Genomic DNA, 22,662 nt, shown 5'->3' on the forward strand with positions numbered 1-22,662 from the left:
CAAGAGAATGCAGGAACTTATTCAAGGACATCAAAGAAATCAGAGCTTTATACTTTTATCAGGATCTAAAACATAAAATGAAAGACAATTTCAATTTTTAAGGAGTGGCATATTGTACATTTTATTTCTAATTTTATTCCTAACACTTTGTCTTAGTGTGACAACTTCCAATGACATCTTGATTTAATTGAGACAGTTAATATAGGTTATACCAACATATAACAATAAACATATAACCTATAATAAAACCTACAGTATAGTTTTGATTTGTTATGGACATTGAAAAAAAATGAACTGGGAGAAATACATGGTTAATTGTTTTTAATCAAGTCTTTATGGACTATTCCAGATGAAATCTGAGTAAAAATGTCAGATGACAATCCACTAAATCCTCAAACCTTTGGTTCTGCTTGTCTTCCTTTTTGCCCATGAGGGCTGTCTTGACAAAGGCTTAGTAAAAACATTCATGTTTCACAAATATTAATAACGATGCAGCTTTAACTGCATTCTGAAGGAAATGTGCCAACACATTTGCTCTTTCAAAATACAGTTAATTTAGCTGTGGTCTGGAGGGTGTTTGAGGTAAGCCCTCCTCAACCTTTGTTTTATGGTTCAGTTATTTCTGTTCTCTGGTATTGGTGCAGTGTGAGGGTGCAGTATCTTACTCATCTAAGGTTCCCTCTCTAGATGCACTTTTAAGCCTGCAATTACACTGCCTCCACACTGGGCATTTCCAGGAGGGCATCCCAGCAAGGGCTCAGATGTAACATGACTACCTACCAGCCTCTTCACCAGCCCACACAGAATTCCCCTGGCTCGGGGTATAGCAAGCTATAAGCCTGAAGTTATCTTGGGAGATGAAGAGAAAGTCAGAAAGAGGATCCAGACAGAGGGTTATACTGAGATGCAGGAAGCAGATGAGACAAAGAGAAGAGAAGGTTCTGAGAAAAAAACACTAACAGGCTGACTCCACAGTTCTGTCTGTTTATAACCGTTAGGAGGATCCTCAGCTGAACTACACTACAGGCAAGAACCACTTACCCAGGAGCATCCCTTCCCCAGATAATCTCTTCAACCCATAAAATAAAATACATAAATCACATCAGTTATCTTTATTTATCTTGACTCATAGTGCTAGGCACTTCTTGTAAGGATTTTTACCTATTCTTGAGATAGCTAATTTGTTTTGTCAGCCTAGCCTTCCCAATCTTGTCCCAGGTTCTCTTCATGCATCATCATGACTCCTCCATCAGTATATTATTTGTCCCCCTACATATAGACTCCCCCTCTTAAATCAGCTAGATGGGACACTCCCAAGATCTTCCTAAACACAGTTTAGCTTAGCAAAGCTTTGTGGTAACTCTACCAACCGAGGGATTTGCTTTGTTGTCCAATCTTTATTAACCTCTTCAATGTCATCTTTCAAACATCTATCCTGCCTTTCCATAAAAATCTACCATTAATAACCATCATTAAAATATCATCCCCTAGCTCTTTTATGTACTGAATCTGGGGAGATTGCTTCTGAAGCCTTTCATCTTCTCTCTCTGTTTGTGCGCTCTGAATTTCTTATACAAATGAAATCATACAGTTTTTGCCCTCTTATATCTGGCTTCTTGCACTCAGCATAATGTATTCCAAGTTCATCCAAATTTTAATATGTATCGAAGCCACCTTTCTTTTACATCAATTAATTGCTATTTAGGTTGATCCTTATTTTCTATGGCCTCATCAGCATCTACCATTGTCTTCTGTCTTTTGAGTTCAACTATCCTCATGGTGTGACATCTCTCATTACTTTTGATCTGCATTTCTCTTATGTGTTGAACATATTTCCATATGGTTTTAAAGTAGATGTCTTTTTATTTTTACATTATAGGAATTCTTTAAATATTCTGGACAGCTCTCCCTTTTTAGAGATATAACCTGTGTTTTCTTTCATTGTCTACATGGTCTTTCTGCTTTTTTGAAGACATTGTAGCACAAATGTTTTTAATTAGGTTGGAGACCAAATTATATATTTCTATTTTGTTGTTTTTGGTTTTGGTTTCATTTTAAGTAATTATTGCTTCATTTAACATCATGAAGATCTAATACCATTCTCTAGGGTTTTAAATAGTTTTTTTTGTAATTAAAATTACAAAAATTAAAATGGAGCAAAAGCTCCTTTGCTTAGTCTAATGACCCATTTTTAGTTGTTTTTTATAGAAAATATAAATTTTTGGTTTTTAATAAATGCTACTGAAAGCAGGGGTGGGTTTTTCTTTTAAAGACAAGGTCTTTGGCCCAGGTTGGCCTGGGAATCACTAAGGAATCCAGGCTCCTCTATCTCTTTCCTAATGTGACAACTTACTGTTTCATATACACATTAAAAAATAATTATTGAATGATTTGCACAACTATTTGTATTGGTGAGTTTGTATCTATGATCAACAGAACCAAAAGCAATAGGTTATGACAGAACTACAATTTACACAGGAACACAGGTATACATGCACACACAGGAACACACATGCACACACAGGAACACACACATACACACACATGCACATACAGGAACACATGCATGCACTCACATGCACACACAGGAATACACATACACACACATGAACACACACACACACACACACACACAAGTATGCACGCGCGCATCCACACACTCATCTCCAAGATGCTCAGGACCTTGAATTTAACTCCTAGCATTGAAAGCAGCAGCAGCAGCAGCAGCAACAATACAACCCCTATATTCCCAAAGAGGTGAATTAGCAGATACAGGAAGGAAAACAGTTAAATTCTAGAAGTTATGCATTTCACATGTTTTATAGAACTTAATATGTTCTTTAAATAGAAACTACCAACACAAGTATTTCTTTTGGATAACATGTTCATAGTAATGAAGTATATGCCCTACATTTTCATTGAATTAGCTAAGTCCGCAGTAGACTGGTTTTCTCTGCATCTCCTTATTTGACTCTTAGTAAAACTTTTAAACTGTCATTCCATCACTCAGCTCATTGTACCAGCAGATTCCTAAGTAGCACGAATAAAACTCTGCAGCAGAAATGCCAGACCAAAAAAAAAAAAAAAAAAAAAAAAAAGAAAGAAAGAAATAATTCTCTTGTGGTATCAAATTGTGGAGAGACTGCTAGGTTCTTCAAGGTCAGCATTCACCAGGGTCAAACTGTTCCCTGAGGCCTTTCTCTGGGATGATCAGGATCTATACTGTGGCCCAGTCCCTAAGGCCAAGACTGTAGGCAATCTGAACACTAAATGTCAGAAGGAGGAGGCAAGCATCATATCCTTCAAATGTACATCATCCTCAGAAAGGTAAACTGATGGGGAAGGACCAAGAAGGAGAGAAAATGTGCTTCCAGGACCAGCATATGGGTATAGTAGGGCAGCCATGTCACAATATAAATAGGCCAACTTTACATCTACCCTGCTGGCTAGAAGAGATACCTAGAAAAATCCTAGGATAAAACCATCCACAATCTATTCCCAGCACATTGCTCAAAATTCACCCAATCTTCTTCCTTCCACTAAACAGCTGCTTATAGAAAAGTGCCCAGAGGAGATACATTCTAAGATCTGCAGTGGGTACCTGAGCTTGTGGCTAGCAGATCCTCTCTCATACTTCTGATACTTTTCCGGAAGAGCCACCTCACTGGCCCCACTGTGCCGTTTTGTTTTGATGTATCTGCAATGGAAATGCACCATCGATATATCTGACTCCCTGTGGGACCTTGTGTGTGACAGAAATCCTTCAGTCTCTGGACAACCCTGGTTTCATATACTTACTGTCAATGAGTAAGAGTGGGTACAGTTTAACTTGGTCTGATTCTTTTCTTTCATAACTGGAAATCAAGTCAGGAAGATTAGTGACTTAGAATTCTCATTACTTATTTACTCCATAGGCCTTTGACTAAGAATTTAAAGATCCACAAGAGCATAGAAAATAGAATATGGTTTACACAGTAGCTACACTTACCCACAGGTATTGGTGTGGGTGTCAAAGTCGAAAAAGTGAGAGAAAATGGTTACAAAAAGCAAAGTAGCCCCAGAGCAGTTATTTTAGGGAAACTGTTGAGTTCCCTTTGTTGGTAGAAAACAACTCTTCAAGTTACTAAATCCTGAGAAAGAGAGCAACAGGCTCCCAGCCTGATCTCTTTCCTCCGTCCCTTCCAAAGTAGTTTAACACTGCATGTGGGAAAGATGGTTTAGAATAAACCCCACTCTCATTTCTTAACGAAGCTCTTTAGAAGTGGTTGCTCTGTTGTCAGCTGAACCTTATGGCATTCTTGTTCGGCTTCTGAAGACTTTAGACACAACTTGTCTCATCACCTGAACCAGACTTTCCTCTAAGAGAGCAGGAAATAAACTTTGCACCTATAGGTAACTATTCCTATTGGGTTGGTTTGCCAGTTGAAGATTTCACCACACTTGGGAAAATACTTATTAAAAATCGTGTTTACAATGAAATCAGCTGGGATTGAACTGAAGGCTTCCTACTGTTTGTTGGAGGGTGCTAGGCAAGGTGTAGGGAGAGGAGAGTTATCAACAAATTGGCCAGTGGTACACCCTGAGGTTTCAATACTGACTTTCCAGACAAGATATGCCCAGTGCAACAGTGGCCTGACTGTTCTGGGGGTATCCACCTGCTTCCTGCATGGATCTGAAGCCCACTTCCATGAGAGGTAACACATGCCTGGTACTGTAAATGCGATCAAAAGTTGATGGCCAGAGTGGTCACAGGCCACTGACTCTAACGCTAACCCTAAGTAGGCATGTTGTTAAACTACTTTCTAAATATTCATGTTTATATCCATAGACTAGCACAAATCTGAGCCTTAACAGAGAGGCCTTGTTTGGCAGTGGGCATTGATCAAAACAGAGTCTTATAACCCAGCAAAGTGTTGAGAATAAGGATGCTGAATACTCAGCCTTAAAACGGAACAGACATGCCACTTACTCTTAGGCCCAGGGGACATCATGGAAGAGGGAGTGATGGGAAGACTAAGATGCGGAGGGTAGGGAAGAACTCATCTTGTTTTCTGGATGTGACATGGTCACTGTATCATGAGCACACAGAAGCTCTGGCCACTGGTACAGGACATAATAGCAGGGGGCAACTCTCTGGGAAGAAGGAGGCTTGCAGGATAGGATTGGGTAACACACAGCGGTTGGATGGGGGATGTAGTGACAATTTTGGAATCCTGGGTCCTTTAAAAATACAGAAATATTATAAGAATTGTTTTTGTTTTAATCCTAGGTGTGGGATATGGTGTTGCTTCAGACTGTCAGAAAATGACTATGATTTACCTCATGCTCTAGCAGAGGTGTATTTTTGCCAGCTACAGATAGTTTCTATGACTGTGTGATGTTTACAATTCTGGAGACTTTTCAGAGGGTAGATAAATGCTAGAGCACCAAGAGGCAGGGTTAGTGGTTGGTGGTTGTTCAGAGGAGTTAGTTGAGGTTTGTTGGTATCATGCTCAAAGAAACAAGATGAAAGAGATTAGATTCGGGGATCTTTCTCTCTCTCTTTCTCTCTCTCTTTCTCTCTCCTTCTTTCTCTCCTATATAGTGATAGCGGGATACTGGGGATAAATGGTGGGAAAAAGAACCCACAAAGTAGCAAAGACCAGCTTCAGGTGGATATAATAATACATAGTAGACAAGTCAGACACTGCACAAAATGAAAAACGAATTAAATGGACAGACTCTTCCTCCTACATTTCCATCTCTTGTTTGAAATAGAGTCTTACATATATGTGTATATGTATATGTCTAGCTTCCAAGTCTCCATTCTTCTTCCTGTGTTCCTGAGTGCAGAGATTACAGGCATACACCACCACTATACTCACCTAATACAGACTTCCTTTTGTTATCACTCCCTAAATAAAACACACTGTCACTGTGATTTCTATAACAGCTATGTTTTAGTAAAGATGTTAAGGAACCATGACATAATCTAAAATACATGAAAAAAATGTGTGTATATGTTCTGTGCAAATGCTCTACTTTCTTATGTAGTGGACTTGAATATCTATGAATTTTGATCTTCAGTGGAATCCTGAAACTTGTCCTCCATGGACAATGAAAGATAACTATACTAGTTTTCACTGCCATTGCTACACAAAGAGATGGAAGTAAAAGAACAGAGATCTTCCTATCTTCTACCTTGTGCCCTTTGGCTGAAAGATGTGTTTCATGACTGACAAGAATCTGAATAATATAATGTTATTTCAAATATGGACACATACAGGGAAATATTTGATTTATTTCTAGGGATTTCTAGGGGAATGCATTTCCATTTTGTTTTGTTCCAAAGGTTTCATTGTCAGATGCTATTCCAAGTACTTCTGCTGAATATTTGTAGGACTCTTTTCAATGCTCTGACCTGGCTTTCACTTAAACAGGCTTAAATAACCCATTGTTGGCTGCTCTCTGTACCTCAGCCTGCACCATTTCCAACAGGATGCTGCCCGTTCTTAGGCACCTAAGTGAATCAGGTTGAGGATATTTGACAACCAGCTTAGGATCAGGGTGGCATACCTTCAAAGACCATGGCTGTACTTTATTTCCTCCAGCTAGGCTTTACTTCCTAACTGCACCAGAGGTCTCCAGGTAACACCACAGGTTGATAATAAACATTCAAAACAGGAGCTTGGAGGGACACATCAGATTCAAATGCCAAGACTTCTCTTAGGAGAGGCAGTTAACATGGTATCCCATTCAAGTAAATATAGTGTTTCTGTTTGGTTATAATTTAGAAGGAAACCAAAAATTTGCAACACACACACACACACACACACACACACACACACACACACACTCTCCTAAGGCCACACTAATATACCTACATTCCATATGTCCCAACTTTCTGACCACTTATAAATGTAGTTTCTAGGATAGAGGATCCATTATCTGAACAGGGGAGACCATACTATCCACACATCCCAAAGCTTTTAAAGCTATACCCTAGGTGTCTCTAGTTCTGTACCCCAAATCTTCTGACTCAGTCCTTGCCTGAGAGGGGAGTACATTATTTGTGGGTGTAGAGCCACTGCAAATGAATAGATGCTACTGCTGCTGCTGCTGCTGTGTTATGCTTGTGAACTAGAAGGTGAACCAAAATGAAAACAAAATAAAAGCGGACAGCAAGCGTTGCTTAGGGCAACAGATCACACTGGGCCGGATGTGGGTTTTAGGGCAGCATGTTCTGCTGTTAATTTCTAGTTATTTTTCTGTTCCTGCCACTTTTAGACAGAATACATAAAATAAAGCAGGCAGAAGAGAGAAAACATCAAAAGAAAACAAATTGGAGATTGTCTTTGTTGCTAGAGTACTAGTAAGACATCTGAGACTTAAAGCCTGCTATGGCGGTGCATGCATTTAATCCCAGCACTTGTTAGGCAGAGGTTTGAGTTTGAACCCAGACTGATGTAGAGCTAGTTCCTGGACAGCCAGGGCCACAGACATAAACCTTAAAAAAAAAACAAAAAAACAAAAACAAACAAACAAAAAAAAAAACCCAAAGAGAACAACAAACAATATCACCACTTGAGAATTAAATATGAATTCAAATCAGGTGCTAGAGACTTTCCATTCCTTTCTTTTAGCTGACTTCAGAGTTCACCTAATCCCCCTGCACTCCTGTGCATTTATCACCTGCAGCTGAGCTGACCAACACACGTGAGCACACAAACCCCCCAAAAATCTTGGGAAACTGTTTGAAAAAAGAAGTAATTTCCTCTCACTTTAAATTTGCTAAACTTTTAAATAGTAGACATTCATTAGATGATAATTTTGAACACTTCATCAAATATATGATTGGAATCAATGCAAAATTATGTTTGTTGGTGTTTTTATGGGGCTTCTAAAACATTCAAAGGTCCATGTGTGGTCTGCATTGCATTTTATGGCTTGTGCTGGTCTGGAGTATTCAAGGATTGCCTCTGTCTTTGACACAAACATGGCTGGCCGTGGAGACCACATCACATGAGAACAGTCTGAACATTACTCATGGCTGCTGGTTTTCTTTCCGTGAACTTTATGTTCCAGCTCTGCCACAGTGTCCCATGTGTCTGGTGTTTATGGCAACCTTCTTTCACGGATCCACTTGGACAATCCTCTATCCTTCAAAGCACACCCTGGCCACCCACATACGCTGTCCCCTCTATCATTAAAGTCTTTACTTCACGAGTTTTGCAGCTATCAGTGGGCATTGTACATCAGCATGTGTTTATCTGTAGGCTACATCTTCCCAATGGCCTGAAATCTTTTGGGCACGAGGATCCATATCTGACTTATAGCTTGTCACACTGGTACCTGGTTGACCCTCAAAAGATAAAAGGACTTGAAGAGGGAAACAAATAAAATTCCTACTATATTACATTGAGGAAATTTCATCTAATTAAAACATATGTAAGGTACCAGCCCGACTCCATAAAGGACCCTTGAGGATATGCTCCTTGGTTTCCTCTCTGCCCAGTATTTACTGTGCTGTCCTTATTTTACAAACACTCACAGCCCACAGGACTTCATTTCTGCTTGTTGTTAACAATATGGGAAATATATAAACCACAAAACTCTAAATACTCTAAGAGCAAATCTTGGCTGGCTGACTCCAATCATGTATGGAACTGAGTCAGAAGGAGAACAATAAAAGATGGGGCTGGGGTGATTGCTCAGTGGTGTGACTCTCCCCCCAGGAAGCCACTATATACCCAAATGAAAGCAATAGTGCATCCCAAGCTGAGTTGGTGTCTTGCTGCCACCATTACTGCCAGTTGTGGATGCTGACAGCAGAGATAAGGCACCTGTTAATGGCACAAGTACAGCAGTCCTAGATAAACTCAGAATAGCAATTATGAAACATGATATGAAGTAAGAGAAAATATTTTTTTGGCGCTCCTTCATTATGTTACATCTGCAAAATGTGTTCTTTTGCAACAAAAAATCTAAGGGTTAAGGACTGTACCTTCACTGTGGAGAACCGCGGACATCAGGGGTGTAAACCTTCCTAATGCTGCCACCCTTTAATTCAGTTCTTTGTGGTGAAACCCAACCATAAAATAATTCTCACTGCTATTTCATAACTGTAATTTTACTACTGTTGGGAATCGTAATGTAAACGGTTTTGGAGATAGTGGGTTGCCAAAGGAGTCATGACCCACAGCGTGAGAGCCGCTGCTCTGGGTCACTGTGGCCAGTGGTTTGTCGTGGCATTCCGCCAGCTCTGTCCCTTCACAATGACGCACCCTGGTGCCTGTTACCAAGCTAAGTAAAATGTTAGTTATTTCAAGCTCTACTAGAACCGCTTCCTAACTTTCAGGTTCTTAAACACCTCACCCTTGTACCTGATATTTTCCGTAGCTTCTGGGAGCCTCCATTTGACATCTAGCTGCAGAGTAACAAAGCATCTTTTTATTTCAAATCTGACCTCGGATTTCGAAAACAAAAACTCACCTCTGGGCACAGCAAGCTTTTGTGTTGGGAAAGGGCCTCATACTGCCTCCCTGGGGATCCTGTTTCTATGCGGCAGCTGGAGAAGTCCTTCTCTGCATGTGTGTCACTGACCAACACTGTAGGTGTGAATACAGGGCTCCTCATTGTTCATTTCTTCCTTCCACATGTGTTAAAGACAATGGAGTTGTCCTGACTACCCAGCAGTGGGACAGTGCTGATCAGCTGACTGATTCTTAGAGTTAGCTAGATAGGATCCCGAAGGGGATCCCCAGTGGTTTGGTCTCATGTCCTATTTCCTAGATGGTATGATCCTGTATTATAATCTGAGGTGTGTTATTACTTTTAATTTGAACAATGGGAACAAAAACTGTGTTTTCATGCTTGTTTAGCCTGTATATTTCTGTTACCATTTGATATTTTATATTCATACCCAGAACTGAACTTCAGTCACTTCTTCTCTAACTTCCCCACAACTGATGGCACTCTCACATTCCAGTCATTTAGGCCAAAGCAACCTCGGCTCTTACTCTCTTACACTTCACATGCCATCAGAATGACAGACAGGAGCAGAGCTATTGACCACTGTCCTCTCTCTATAACAGAATGACTGATGTGGAAGAGGTAAAGAATTGTTAGTATGCTTCCAAAGTTCTGTCTCGAGGAAAGAAAGGACACTGCTTGATAGGCAAGACAGGAGCAATGAGGTAGGTATTAGGGAAGAGTGTGGTGGGTGACTCACTGCTTACGTGAGTTCAAAGGGACTGGCTATTTGTGGAAGTTGTTTGTCTTGTTTAGGTAAGGGTTTCAATTTGAGTAAAGCCAGGGGCAGGAGTTTAGCCCAATCCAATTTTAATTCTAGGGTGAGTTTTATGAGTTTTCTTTTATATTATGGCTTGTCCGTTCAATTTTGACAGAAGAGTGGAGTAATAGGAAATGTGAAACTTCTAGGAGACTTTTAAATAATTTAAAACTTTTTGGGAAATAGAGGATGTGAATTCTCGATTGTTATCTGATTTTAATGAGCATGACTAGCCTAATCAGGGAATAAGTTCTATAAGAGAGAAGGTATTAGTGATAAACACACACACACATACAGGGTATATATATATTTAGAGAAGAAATGACTGAAGTTCATACACTCAACCCATGATTGTCAGGAGGCCTTGAATTTGGTGAGATGAAAACTTGATTTTGAGATATAATATTTGGGTATTTTTTTGGTAAGTATCATAGGTGTCTGTCAAGGCTTATAGGTCTGTCAGTCTCAGAAATGGATAATACCTTTTTCATCTATAAATTTGTAGGATAGAAATTAGGGTCTGATGGATGAAACAAAGGGCTTATGTGTGAGAAAACTTGGGTGAAAGATAAGAGAAGGAATGTGATAGGCAAGAAAAGAGAGAGGACAGATGAAGGTCTGAGTGTGTGTGTGTGTGTGTGTGTGTGTGTGTGTGTGTGTGTCGGGGGGTATTCCTTTGGCTAGTTCATCAGCTAGTTCTGTTTTGAAAGAGATGTATTTTTGGTCTTTCTTATGGATTACTGCTGCACTGGACAGAAAAAGAACAGAATCCAAAAAGGTCCTGGACAAGGGAGAGATTGATGACTGAGGTCTCTCTTTGGGCGAGTAAGCCTCTTTTTCTCCACATTAGAATATTCAAATAAATTGTTTTATATGCATAATTTGAGTATGAATATAAATAGAAAGATCTTTAGCCATTATTAATGCTTGTTTAAAGGTGGTAAGTTTGGCTCGTTGGGAAATGGTACCTAGGGCTAGAAGGTTGGCTTTGATGAGGGTGTGTGTTGTTAGAGTGGCCCTGGATGATAGCATAACCCAAGACATAAGGAGGTGCTTTTACATGACCCCTGTCTATAGACCAATCTGGGGCTTGGGGGTCTGTGAGTGAAGTGACTAAATTGTGCATGAAAGGACTGAGAGAATGGTTAGAATCTATGAATGCATGTCAAAGTGCTTGAGGCATGGGAGCAGTGTGGGCTGGAAAGACAATGGCAGAGATGAAGCTAGAGCAAAGTTCCAAGGAGATGCTAGAATCAAGGAGACAGACATGGAGGGTTTACACCTGGGAGGGTGATGGGTAAGGAAGGCTTGGTGATTGAGATCTTTGAGAGAATGGAAGGAGATAGTAGTTATTAGGTTATGTGAGGAAGTTTTGTTGGCTTCTGAAAGGATCAAGGCAGCATCAGTGTAGGCTGAGTGACCATTCCTTTGTAACAAGAGCTAACTGTTTAGAACCATGGTTCTCAACCTGTGGGACTCAACCATTTTGGCACTGGACCAACTCTTTCATAGGGGTTGAATATCAAATATCACAAATATCAGATATTTACATTATGATTTCAAAGAGTAGCAAAATAACAGCTAGGAAGTAGCAATGAAGATAATTTTATGATTTGGGGTCACCAGAACATGAAGAGCTGCAATAAAAAGTCACAGCATCAGGAAGGTTGGGGTCTAGACTGGTTTAGACTGAGATTCAACAGGATTATAGGTATCTCCTGCTCATGAGTAGACAGAGGCTAGGGTCTGGCACTGGTCATCATGGAGGGCCAGGAAGGATTTGGAAGGATAAGGTGCATGCTCTAGCTAAGGCCTGTTTCAGTGCTTGAGTGGGATTTAAGGAAGAAGCAAGGGGAGGCTCTTCTGAAGTACCCTTAGTAGCCTCGTATAGGAGCTGGGAAATAAGGGAGAAATTGGAGATCCATTTTGAAACCAGTTGAAAAGACCTAACAGGGATCTGAGCAGCCTCTCAGTGGCAGCTGTGAGAGAGCTGGGGTTCCATATTCTGTGTGCTGGACAGTTTTATGTCACCCTGACACAGCTACACAGCTATAACCACTCATCGGAGAAGAGGGAACTTTGAAAATGCCTCTATACGACTGGGCTGCAGGCAAGCCTGTAGGGCAGTTTTTTAATTAGTGATTGATGGGGGCAGGGCTTAGTACATTGTGGATGGGGCCACCCCTGGGCTGGTGGTTCTGGGTTCCATTATAATAAAGCAGGCTGAGCAAGCCAGGAGGAGCAAGCCAATAAGCTTTCTCTATGGCAGTGATTCTACACACACACACACACGCACACACACACACATACACACACACACACACATACACACACACACAGAAATATATGAATAATTTATGGATATATGTTTCATAATAAAATATGTATATATTTTATAATAAAAATGAAAAGAAAATTGTCCATTCATAGCTTACTTGTTCTAGTGGCACTTGTGATTTTTCCCCAGTCTAACAGGATGTTAGCTGGACATAAGTCTTCCAGCCACTGTGAGGGAGCAGAATTCCTTTGTACTTAGGCCCTTATCTCTCTCCTAGCCTTATCTTTGATGAGTCTGTTATATAAGTTCAAATCGGAAAGACTTCCAGTAGAGTCAGAGAAAGGATTAGACTTACTATGTTGTTGATTTAACCAAGCCTGAGGGTCACCTGACAGAGTTTGGATGTAATAAAGAGTGAAATCAGGATTGGGCCAAAGCAGACTCCTTTTCCAAAGACAAAGGCAGTAACCTTAGAGTTGAGGATGATATCTATCTTCTATCCATCACAAGACAAGTTTGCTCGGTTTGCTTGGCTCTCTTCCATTCATCCCCCTTCCCGCTTCTGACCTGCTAGATGGTCACACAGAACACAACTTTAGTCCCATGTAGAATTCACTGACTGCTTTGCTCCCTACTTCTAGGCTACAAGATCACCGAGGTTTGACCCCATCTTTTGCTTCATCTGAGCGCTTATGCTTGATGTAGGGTGCTGTTATCAAGCTTCTCCGCGTCAGTATCAGCTCTTCTCCATGTCACTGGCTAAGTTCATTAACCTGTCTGTGCTTTCATTTCAGTGACAAAGAAGAGTTACAATAATACATGTCTACATGTGAAGATTAGCCAGTCACATGGTAATTCAGCCATCTCAATGTCTGGTTAAGCAACTCTAACTCTGAAAACCCCAGCACCAACATGATCTCACAAACAGAAAATTCCAGAGACCACAAGTGATAATTCAGAGTCAAAAATATAGGCCCATAAGGGGGTAAATATTCCTTATCCCCCTTAGCTGAAATACATAAATTTCAGAATTATTTATAACATTGCATTAGGTACGCAGTGATCCAAAGTGAACCCAAGTTGCAAGAGGAAGAAGGAAACAGGTTTCATAACATGGTTCTTAGTGATTCGGGTCTATAGGCAGCTCACAGGAAATGTAGTCTTGAACTGAAGCTTCTGAGTCTGGAAGCAGTGAGATGGTTTCGTGTGGTATTTTATTTTCCCTACTGCCTCCAGATTGGTACCAATAAACAAACTGGGTCCTGGGGCTTGAGTCATTTTAAACCTCAACTGATGGTGACAGAATTTGGCTGGAAAGTAGGGACACAAGGGTGGCAGTAGTAACTGCTAGTCCCTGGCTCTCCCCAAGGCCTGCCTCCCCATCTCTTGAACTGGTAGCGGTGGCATCAGGCCTTAGTATTGCTCTCCTCTCCTCCCTGGGAAGCACTGCTTTTTCACATATATTAAGTTGCCATTGAAAGTTCATTCTCTGATATAACTATAAAGCATATATACATCAATGTGTAAACAGTGTCCTTGCCAAATACCCTTAAATCTTAAAATGTATATGCAATGTAATTCATTTATAGTGAATACATATATTTGAACTTTTTAAGATACTTATCATTTGGAATGGGAGAATTAATACAAAACACATGCTTTCATACTAAAAGAATCAATCATGTTAATTAAAAATGTTCAGTCCTGAGGTCTAATATAACCTCAGGAGACACGTCAAAGTCTAGACATAGACCGACAACACAGAATTTATTCAGCATCTCCAAGGGGCAGAAAAGGCATCTCCAAGGGGCAGATACTTAGCTCAATATACAATTTTCTTACACACATAAATATCTAAAACATTATATAAAATTACCTTCCAATTATGTGTATATTGTTCATGTTTGTCTTATTTATTTTAGATTATTCAATTTTGAGAGCTCCTAAGATCACTTATGAGGTTCAATAATGTTGTAAATGTTACAGTTTGATCGATTACAGAACATGAATTAAATTTATTCTAAAAAATTGTGGATTAATTAGAAGGCTTACTTGTTAAAATAGGTAAAAAGAAATTGAAAGAAATGACTAGAAATAAATAAAAATAAAAAGCAACAATGCCCTTTGAGAAATCAAAGTGGTATAACTCAACTATTCATGGCAATGAAATTTATAAATTGCTCACTATATAATATAGAAATACCTGGAGTTTTTTTTAATCTATCTGTGACATCCAGTGAAACTATAGTGGAGAACAGGTGTATAGTCTCATAAAACTTCCAAGAAAATGTAGTGGGAGCTACCAGAACCTACTGAGTACGTGTAATTAACCACACATTACAAAGTTACATTTCTGAAAGAATAGTAACTCATGAATGTGGAAATGCACTACAACGGAATGCTGGCAACTTACACAGAGACCAGAAATTACTTTGCTTCTTAGAGGAATTTCTCAGAAACAAAGACCATCAAAAGTGTCTCTATTTTAGCTTCTAACAGTCTGTTGGCATACCTTCCTTTCCCCTCGCATTGACAAAAAGACGGAAGCTGCTTGTGAGCCACAGACCCCCTCGCAGCACTCGTGTAGTCTCTAGACTGAGACCGTATAATCTCATTTACTGCTTGAGCTCCACTGTGGTTACAACAATACAATAAAGTTCATCTCTGGCTAGCTAGTGTCTGATAGACGTATAGCAACAACAGCGGTCTACCAAATGCCAGAAAGGTCACAAATATTTGTAAGGATGCAAAAGTTAAGTGCTAATAGTTTGAAGATGACACGGTATTTGTCAGACTCTGAGCTCACTGACAGGAAATACATTGGAAGATCATTCAGGACAAGGGACTCTTTCCCTATCTTCTGCTATCTTGCTAGCCAGCATTTCTCTCTAGGCCCGCGCGCCTGTGCTTTACGGAGGCCTAGAAGGCAAAGCACCGGTTTAGTCTGAAAGCCAAGGTTTCCTGAAGTTTCAAGTCTCTGATTTTAAAAAGTGATCAGTGGAGTGTGTGCTTTTGTTAACACCACGCTACTCTTGTATGAAGGATAAACCCACAGCCCCTTGTCTGCTTTGTTTTCCCCTTTCACTCAGCACTCCTTATCACAGAAGTACTCTTTGAACAGAGATGCTGAGAGGCTCCAGAGAGCACATGTCACTGTGCACAGTATGAAAACTGAGAAATACACTGCAGAGGAGAATGAAGAGGCACAGTAAGGTCTGAGCCAGGGGCCAGGACTAGGGGTTCCGGTTTTGAATGCCTCAGCATACAAAAACATCCATGTCGTTCATTATTTAAAGCATTTTCTGCACCTTCACTCCAAACTAAATTAGAAAACCGTGTCTGGAATTCAAACTCATCCTTACCACGTTTTTTTTTTTTTTTTTTTTTTTTTTTTTACAAAGAAAAAGATACTGTGAGGGAAAGACAGTCTTCAAAAAGCAGAATCGCAGTTTCTTAAGTTTTAAATGAAGGGCCCATTATGTGTCCTCTGACTCTCAAAAGTCTCCTCAGACTACCACAGACTAACTCAGTTTAAGGTGAAGTCCCAGACTTGAGATCTGGTAGTGTGTCCTAAGCAGAAAATCTGTTAGAACAACACAGGGAGGAGAGGAGGGAGACCCAGGCTCGGCACAAAAGTGCAAGGGGTGTGCAGAGGACTGGAAGCTTCCTTGGCTGCTCACAGGGTGGGATGGGGGGAGGTGGCAGGTTCGCGTGCGTGGCCGGTGCGTGAACCTGTGTCGCGCGGTCCTTCTCTCCCCCCATACACACAGGACACGCAGTGAGGCAGCCCTGAGCAGGCGAGCAGGGTTAGGGTGCTGCTTACCTCGACAGCTGAGGGGTGGCTGTGCAGAGATGCGCGCGGGGCTGAGCCTAGATGCTAGGCGGGAATGCGGGTTGATCTGAGAAGCGTGGGGTTGAGCCGAGATGATGAGCTGAAGTACACAGGAATGAGCAGAGACGTGCAGTCGGTGCCTCTGGGCTGGGCCGGCCTAGGGACGAGGACGCAGACTCAGGGAGGAAGTGCTGTGAGCCCTGCCCACCCCGCGCAGACTCCCAGCTTTGCACCGAGGTGCTAGCTAACAGAGCCCTGGAGGAGAGGAGACAGACACCAAGTCCTGCCCTAAGGGGCTCAGCAAGTTTGGCAAGTTTGGGCTGTTTTTTTTCCAAGCCCTGTACACCCCTAGAAGAAAACACTTCCTGCCCTAAGGTTAGGAAAAGGCTTCTCTCACCTGTGTGGTTCTCTGTGCTCTCTGTAAGAGTGTGAGACTAAGGACCAGATAGATGCTAGTCTGAGGGTTAGTGTTCAAGGGATGCCAGGACTAAAAGTCTCAGATTAACTGAGAGACTCCCTACAGGAGAGTTCACCAGTTCGTAACACCTGCAGGCAGTTAGCGGCTGGGACGTTCAACAAACAACCTCTGTTGGTTACAACTTTGAGACTTGAGCGGAACAGATGTGCAGATGGAATCGTCCACCCCAAAAGTTCCGCTTTCTGCCCCACAAAACCCTCAAGCTCCCCAGGCGTCTGCACAGCCTCCACTTCCCCCAAGACTGCTGCCCTTCCCTGTTCTAATAAAAGGACCCTCTGCTTCTGTTGAGGTCTGTCTTCCGTTTATTTTCAGATCGCGTGGCTCAATCCCGATTTATTAAGTTCCACAAAAGGAAAAGAGGACAGCTTATTTGGCAACTGCCTTCTGTGTCTCTATTTCAACCCTCACCGCACTTCCTCTGTACTGCCATTGTGCAAGACTTCCTGGGCCAGCCCTGTAGGGGGCGCTCCGGTGAGGAGAAGTACCCCAGAGTCTACTCTCTCAGGTGGAGACTCCTCTGATGGTAGGCTGTGTGCCCTTGATTTTTGTTTTTGTTTTGTAAAAACAAGGTGTAACTGTGTCACATTCGCTGTCCTAGAACTTACAGTGTAGATCAGGCTGGCTTCAAACACTCAAAGATCCTCCTGTTTCTGCCTCTTGAATATCTTGTGCCACCAAGACTGTTTTCTGTTTTTGTTCTCATGTTTTTGCGTGTTCTTGGTTTGTATAACACAGGATTGAGTGGGACTCACTTTTGAGAGAAAGCGTTTGGGAAGATCTGAAAATACAGACAGGAAAATCAATTGTGATTTTAAATGATGATTGGATTAATCTCTCTTCGCTTATGTAGCTCTGGTAAGTAACCCAGAGATCAGTCTCCATAGAAAGGTCAGCAGGAACCACTCAAGTTAATGGAGCTAAAGATTTGTCCTCAAATCCTAAGGATAACACAACTATGTTAAACAAGACTTGGAGCTGCAATGGAAGAGATCGCATTTTAGAAAGAAATCACCATGGCTGTACCATGGGGATTGATAAAATGGAGAAAAGAATGAACACAGGAAGGTTTCCAAGAAAGTTGGGAAAGAAATTGTTTGTTTGGTAGCCATGGAAATGCAAAGCAATGGATGCACGAGGAAGATATTTGCAGGCTTTGCTGGCAGCGGTCTGTGATAACTGGACATGACCAGAGAGGGAGGGGGATGGAAAGGCTGCAACTTCTGTTAGGGTGGCTGACAGTCACCAGGCAAGTCAAGTTTGGTCAGCCTTGGCACATCTGTGTGGAGACATCTTTGAACCAAAGAGAAAAAGTGACCAACAGCACAGAATACAAATCTCAATTATGCTAGAAGGTACCATAGTATAAAATAAAACACACCGTGATATTATGTGATAAATATAAAATATTTAAAACTCAACCTCATCTTGTGAAGAAGAATCAGGAAGGGCTGTGGTGGGGGCTAGGGAGAAAGAAATAGAAATGGTAAACTCTGTTTGGTGATGGCTCTGGTGAATGCATGTGTCAGAACTGAGCAAATCACACATTTGGAATGTGTGCAGCTTCCTGGACGTCATCTGTACCTCAGAACAGCTGTAAAAAAAGGATTTTCTTTCTTTTCCGATTCCTCCTCTTCTTCCTCCTCACCTCTTCTCTTCCTCTTCATCATTTTTCTTTTTCTCTTTCTTACTTGTGCTAGGGACTAAACTCACAGCCTCCCACTGTGCACTAAGTGCACTAAGTGTATCCCACTAAGATACACTCCAGCTGCAAGAATTAGAGTAATTCAGGAACTCCTCCCTAGACCACTTTAGTTTAAGTTCTCATCACCCTTTATTCCTTCTCGTACTCTCTTCCTTTGTTTTCATTCTCTCTTTTTCTCACTCTATCATACCCCCATCTTTTCCTCCTAGTCTTTGCTTAGATTGAAAAAGAACATCGTTCAAAATGAACAATTTATGACCGGGTAAACTTGTGACAGCATTTTAAAATTTGTCGTGAATAATGTAATTGGGACCTAGTGTAGTCACTGGGCCATACAGAGTTGCTAAGGTAACAAACGAAAGTTTACTTGGCTCAGTTTTACAGCCCATGGCTTCGGGTAAAAGGATAAAATAATTCATTCCTGGATTTAAATTTTTTAATTAAAACCACATTAAAATATTTTTCTTCTTTCAAATTGTAGTTTGTTTTTCTCCTAAGACAAAAGACAAATTACCATTCTTTCCTGGCATGATGCTTACGTTGCTCAATGAAAGTATTGATAAAATTGTTTCCACTAACACTTTCCCACTACTTCAGCTTTTTTCTTATCTCCGTTCTAAAATGTGTTTCATCATTGTTTAAAAGAGAATCTTGATTCTTTCCAAGGCCGTGTTTCATACTGATATATTAGACTCCCATTTGATTCTCAGTGGGTGGGGCTACAAGGTCCCCGCCCCTTTCCCAAGTCTTGAGGACATGCCCTAGTACAAAGCTTCCAGCACTCTACCTCCCATAAACTGGGCACACAGAAAAAACATCTGTCTTCCTTCTGGAATATGCTGCACCTTGGAGACTATGAGCAGCATTTTGTGGTCCATTTGTTCAGCTTGCCAGTTATGGGAGTTTGGAGGACACCGCTTTCACTGAGGAAGTCAGATGGGAATCAAGGTGCTTGTTCTGAGTGATAGTCTCAGCCAATGAGAGAACTCTGTTTTCTGGGTTTCCCTATTTATAAGTGCTTACAGATAATTTCTACCTGACAGTCCTAACTTCTGAGGAGTATAAGAACAAGACAAGGGCATGACACTCGGACCCCAGATTTTCTGCGACAGCTTTGCCCTGCAACCTCCCATGCTTATATCAAGCCGTCTGCACTGAGCAGAAGAATAAGTCAGGAAAGGGTCTCTAGGCATGAGAAAGTACATGTGGAGAAAGAGAGATTTCGGCTAATTCTGGCAACTACTAATTTGATGTCCTCCTCAAATGTCAGGCCTCCTGACTAAAGCATCTGTGAGGACCCTGCTGTCCACAGCCTAGCCTCTCTGCTCCCATGTTGCTTTAGGTGTATAATTATTGGTCTGTGTTTAATCAGTGTTTCTTTGCTGGGGCAAAAGAGCTGGGAAAATCCTTTTAAAGAAGGAAAAGCTCATTGTGACTCATGGTTTCAGAGGTTATGTTCTCTTGGATTTGCTGTCTTTGGGTGCAGTGAAGTAGTTCATCCTAGCAGAATGCTTGGGAAAGGTGCTTGTCCTCCAGTGTGTAAGAAGGAGAAATAGTGGGGAAGGCAAAGGAGGAGGAGAGGACAGAGAGGATTGGGAAGAGAGAAGGGAGGAAGAGAGAGGGCACAAACAAGAGAGAGGTGGGGAGAAGGGTTGGGAAAGGGGAGAAGACAAACTGGGTGGAGGGCTGGTAACCTAAATTCTTCTAGGCCCTGCCTGCTAAAGGTTCACAGTGCTGCAAGATGGAGAGCCAAGCCCTTAGTGCACGGGTGGAGAAGAGACATTTATCCAAATTATAGTACATAAAATATAGTACATATATATCCAAATTATAGTACATAGCAAAGCTGGATAGAGTCCCACTCATTTGGTATTTTTTAGAGATTTGATATGCTGTATAAAAATATGATCTGCCTATCTATCTATCTATCTATCTATCTATCTATCTATCTATCTATCTATCTATCTATTGTGTGTGTGTGTGTGTGTGTGTGTGTGTGTGTGTGTGTGTGTGTGTGTAAGTCAGAGCGCAACTTGTGGGACTTGCCTGTACATTGTCATGATAAAACTCAAGCCAGCAGACTTGGCTACAAGAGCCTTTACCTGCTGAGCCGTCTCACTGCTTACAATTATATGTTTATAAATGTACTGAAGAATTTTGATTAAATCTTCAAATAAGTTTTTTATAGTAATTGATATTGATGTTGGTGTTTAACAAAAATAAAAAGAAGCACTTTAAGTAAGTCTCTTTCATCAAGGTTTTCTTCTCATGTAAGTAAATGAAGAGATAAATGTAGTACTGTAGGCCCTTGGACTAAAAGACAGCTTTAAAAACCATTGGAATGGTTTATTTTCAAAACTAAAAAGAAAGTCATTGGGTAAAAATCAGGCAAAGCCATGTTGGAGCATTGCATTTCTACCCACAACTGATTTGTAATGCAGCTTGAGGGCTGGGATGGTGATTCCCCGGAAATTTTTTTTTTCATTGTTGAGAATAGATTTTGCTTTCCTGCATTTTTTATTATTGCAACTGAATTTGCAAATTGCTCTTTTTAACTCTATGAAGAATTGAGTTGGAATTTTGGTGGGGATTGTATTAAAACTGTAGATTGCTTTTGGCAAGATGGGCATGGGAGATCTTTCCATCTCTGAGATCTTCTTTGGTTTCCTTTTTAAGAGACTTGAAGTTCTTGTCATGCAGATCTTTCACTTCCTTGGTTAGAGTGACACCAAGGTATTTTATAGTATTTGTGACTGTTGTGAAGGGTGTCAATTCTCTAATTTCTTTCTCAGCCTGTTTATCCTTTCAGTAGAGGAAGGCTACTGACTTTTTCAAGTGATTTTAGATCCAGCCACTTTGCTGAAGTTTTTTTTATCAGCTGTTAGAGTTCTGGTGAAATTTTTAAGGTCACTTAAGTATACTATCGGATCATCTGGAAATAGTGTTACTTTGACTTCTCTCTCTCTCTCTCTCTCTCTCTCTCTCTCTCTCTCTCTCTCTCTCTCTCTCTCTCTCTCTCTTCTAATTTGTATCCCTTGGACCTCTTTTTGCTGTCTGATTGCTCTGGCTAAAACTTTCAGTGCTATACTGAATAGGTAGAGAGAGAGTGGGCAGCCTTGTCTAGTCCCTGATTTTAGTGGGATCTCTTCAAGTCTCTCACCATTTAGTTTGATGTTGGCTACTGGTATGCTTTATATTGCTTTTAGTATGTTTAAGTATGAGACTTGAATTCATGATCTTTCCAAGACCTTTAACATAAAGGGGTGTTGAATTTTATCAAATGCTTTATTAGCATCTAAAGAGATGATAAAGTGTTTTCTTTCCTTTGAACTTGTTTAAGTAGTAGAGTATGTTGATATATTTGCATATGTTGAACCATCCTTGCATCTCTGGAATGAATCCTATGCATGTAGCTTTTCATTTCAAGTGAGATTTTTAAATACAAGCTTCTTGATTGCAGCTTACATTCATAGATTAAAGACACCATCTTTCAGCAGATATCCTGTCTCCCTTCATTTACAGTTTTCCCCACCGACTTTTTTAATTGAAGAACTTTATTTTAAAAAACAATAATAAATGTACAAAATTTAAGCATTTTTGCATAAAAGTATATGAATACATTTTTTCAGTGCATGGCTTTTTTTTGATAGTATGCATTAGGATCTTACTAGTTACAATGAGCATAAAGTACATGTAAAACAGGATGTAACCTGGAATTAGTCAAAATTTTCTTGGTGTGTAAGGAGTAAACATAATGGTTTTTCCTCTTCTTTTTTTTTACTTTGACTTTACACAGTCTGTGAGTTGTTTCTGGGGTGTTCAGAGCTTTCTGGTGTTAGTATTCAATTATCAGTGACTTCATATTGTGTCTGTTCTTTTGTGACTGGGTTATCTAACTCAGGATGATATTCTTTATATGCATTCATTTTCTTAAGAATTTCATAAAGTCATTGTTTCTGATAGCTGAGTAGTACTTCATTGTGTAAATGTACCACAATTTTTATATTCATTCATCTACTGAAGGACATCTGGGTTCTTTCCAAGTCCTGGCTATTATAAATAGAGCTGCTATGAACATTGTGGTGCAAGAGTCTTTGTTGTA

At 40.6% G+C, this 22,662-nt stretch overlaps 1 protein-coding gene across 2 annotated transcripts in view; it reads right to left on the bottom strand.

The window, feature by feature from the left end:
• The window catches only part of APBB1IP (amyloid beta precursor protein binding family B member 1 interacting protein), a gene marked incomplete at its 3' end in the record, with an annotated part of 90,947 nt that extends 74,437 nt beyond the window's left edge, over positions 1-16,510 (bottom strand). For both annotated transcript variants that reach the window (XM_080918473.1, XM_080918472.1), the window contains exon 1: positions 16,372-16,510. The remainder of the gene's footprint in view (positions 1-16,371) is intronic.
• Positions 16,511-22,662: the final 6,152 nt, after the last annotated feature.

The sequence above is a fragment of the Micromys minutus genome (genome assembly GCF_963924665.1).
Source record: "Micromys minutus genome assembly, chromosome: 6".
NCBI lineage: Eukaryota > Metazoa > Chordata > Mammalia > Rodentia > Muridae > Micromys > Micromys minutus.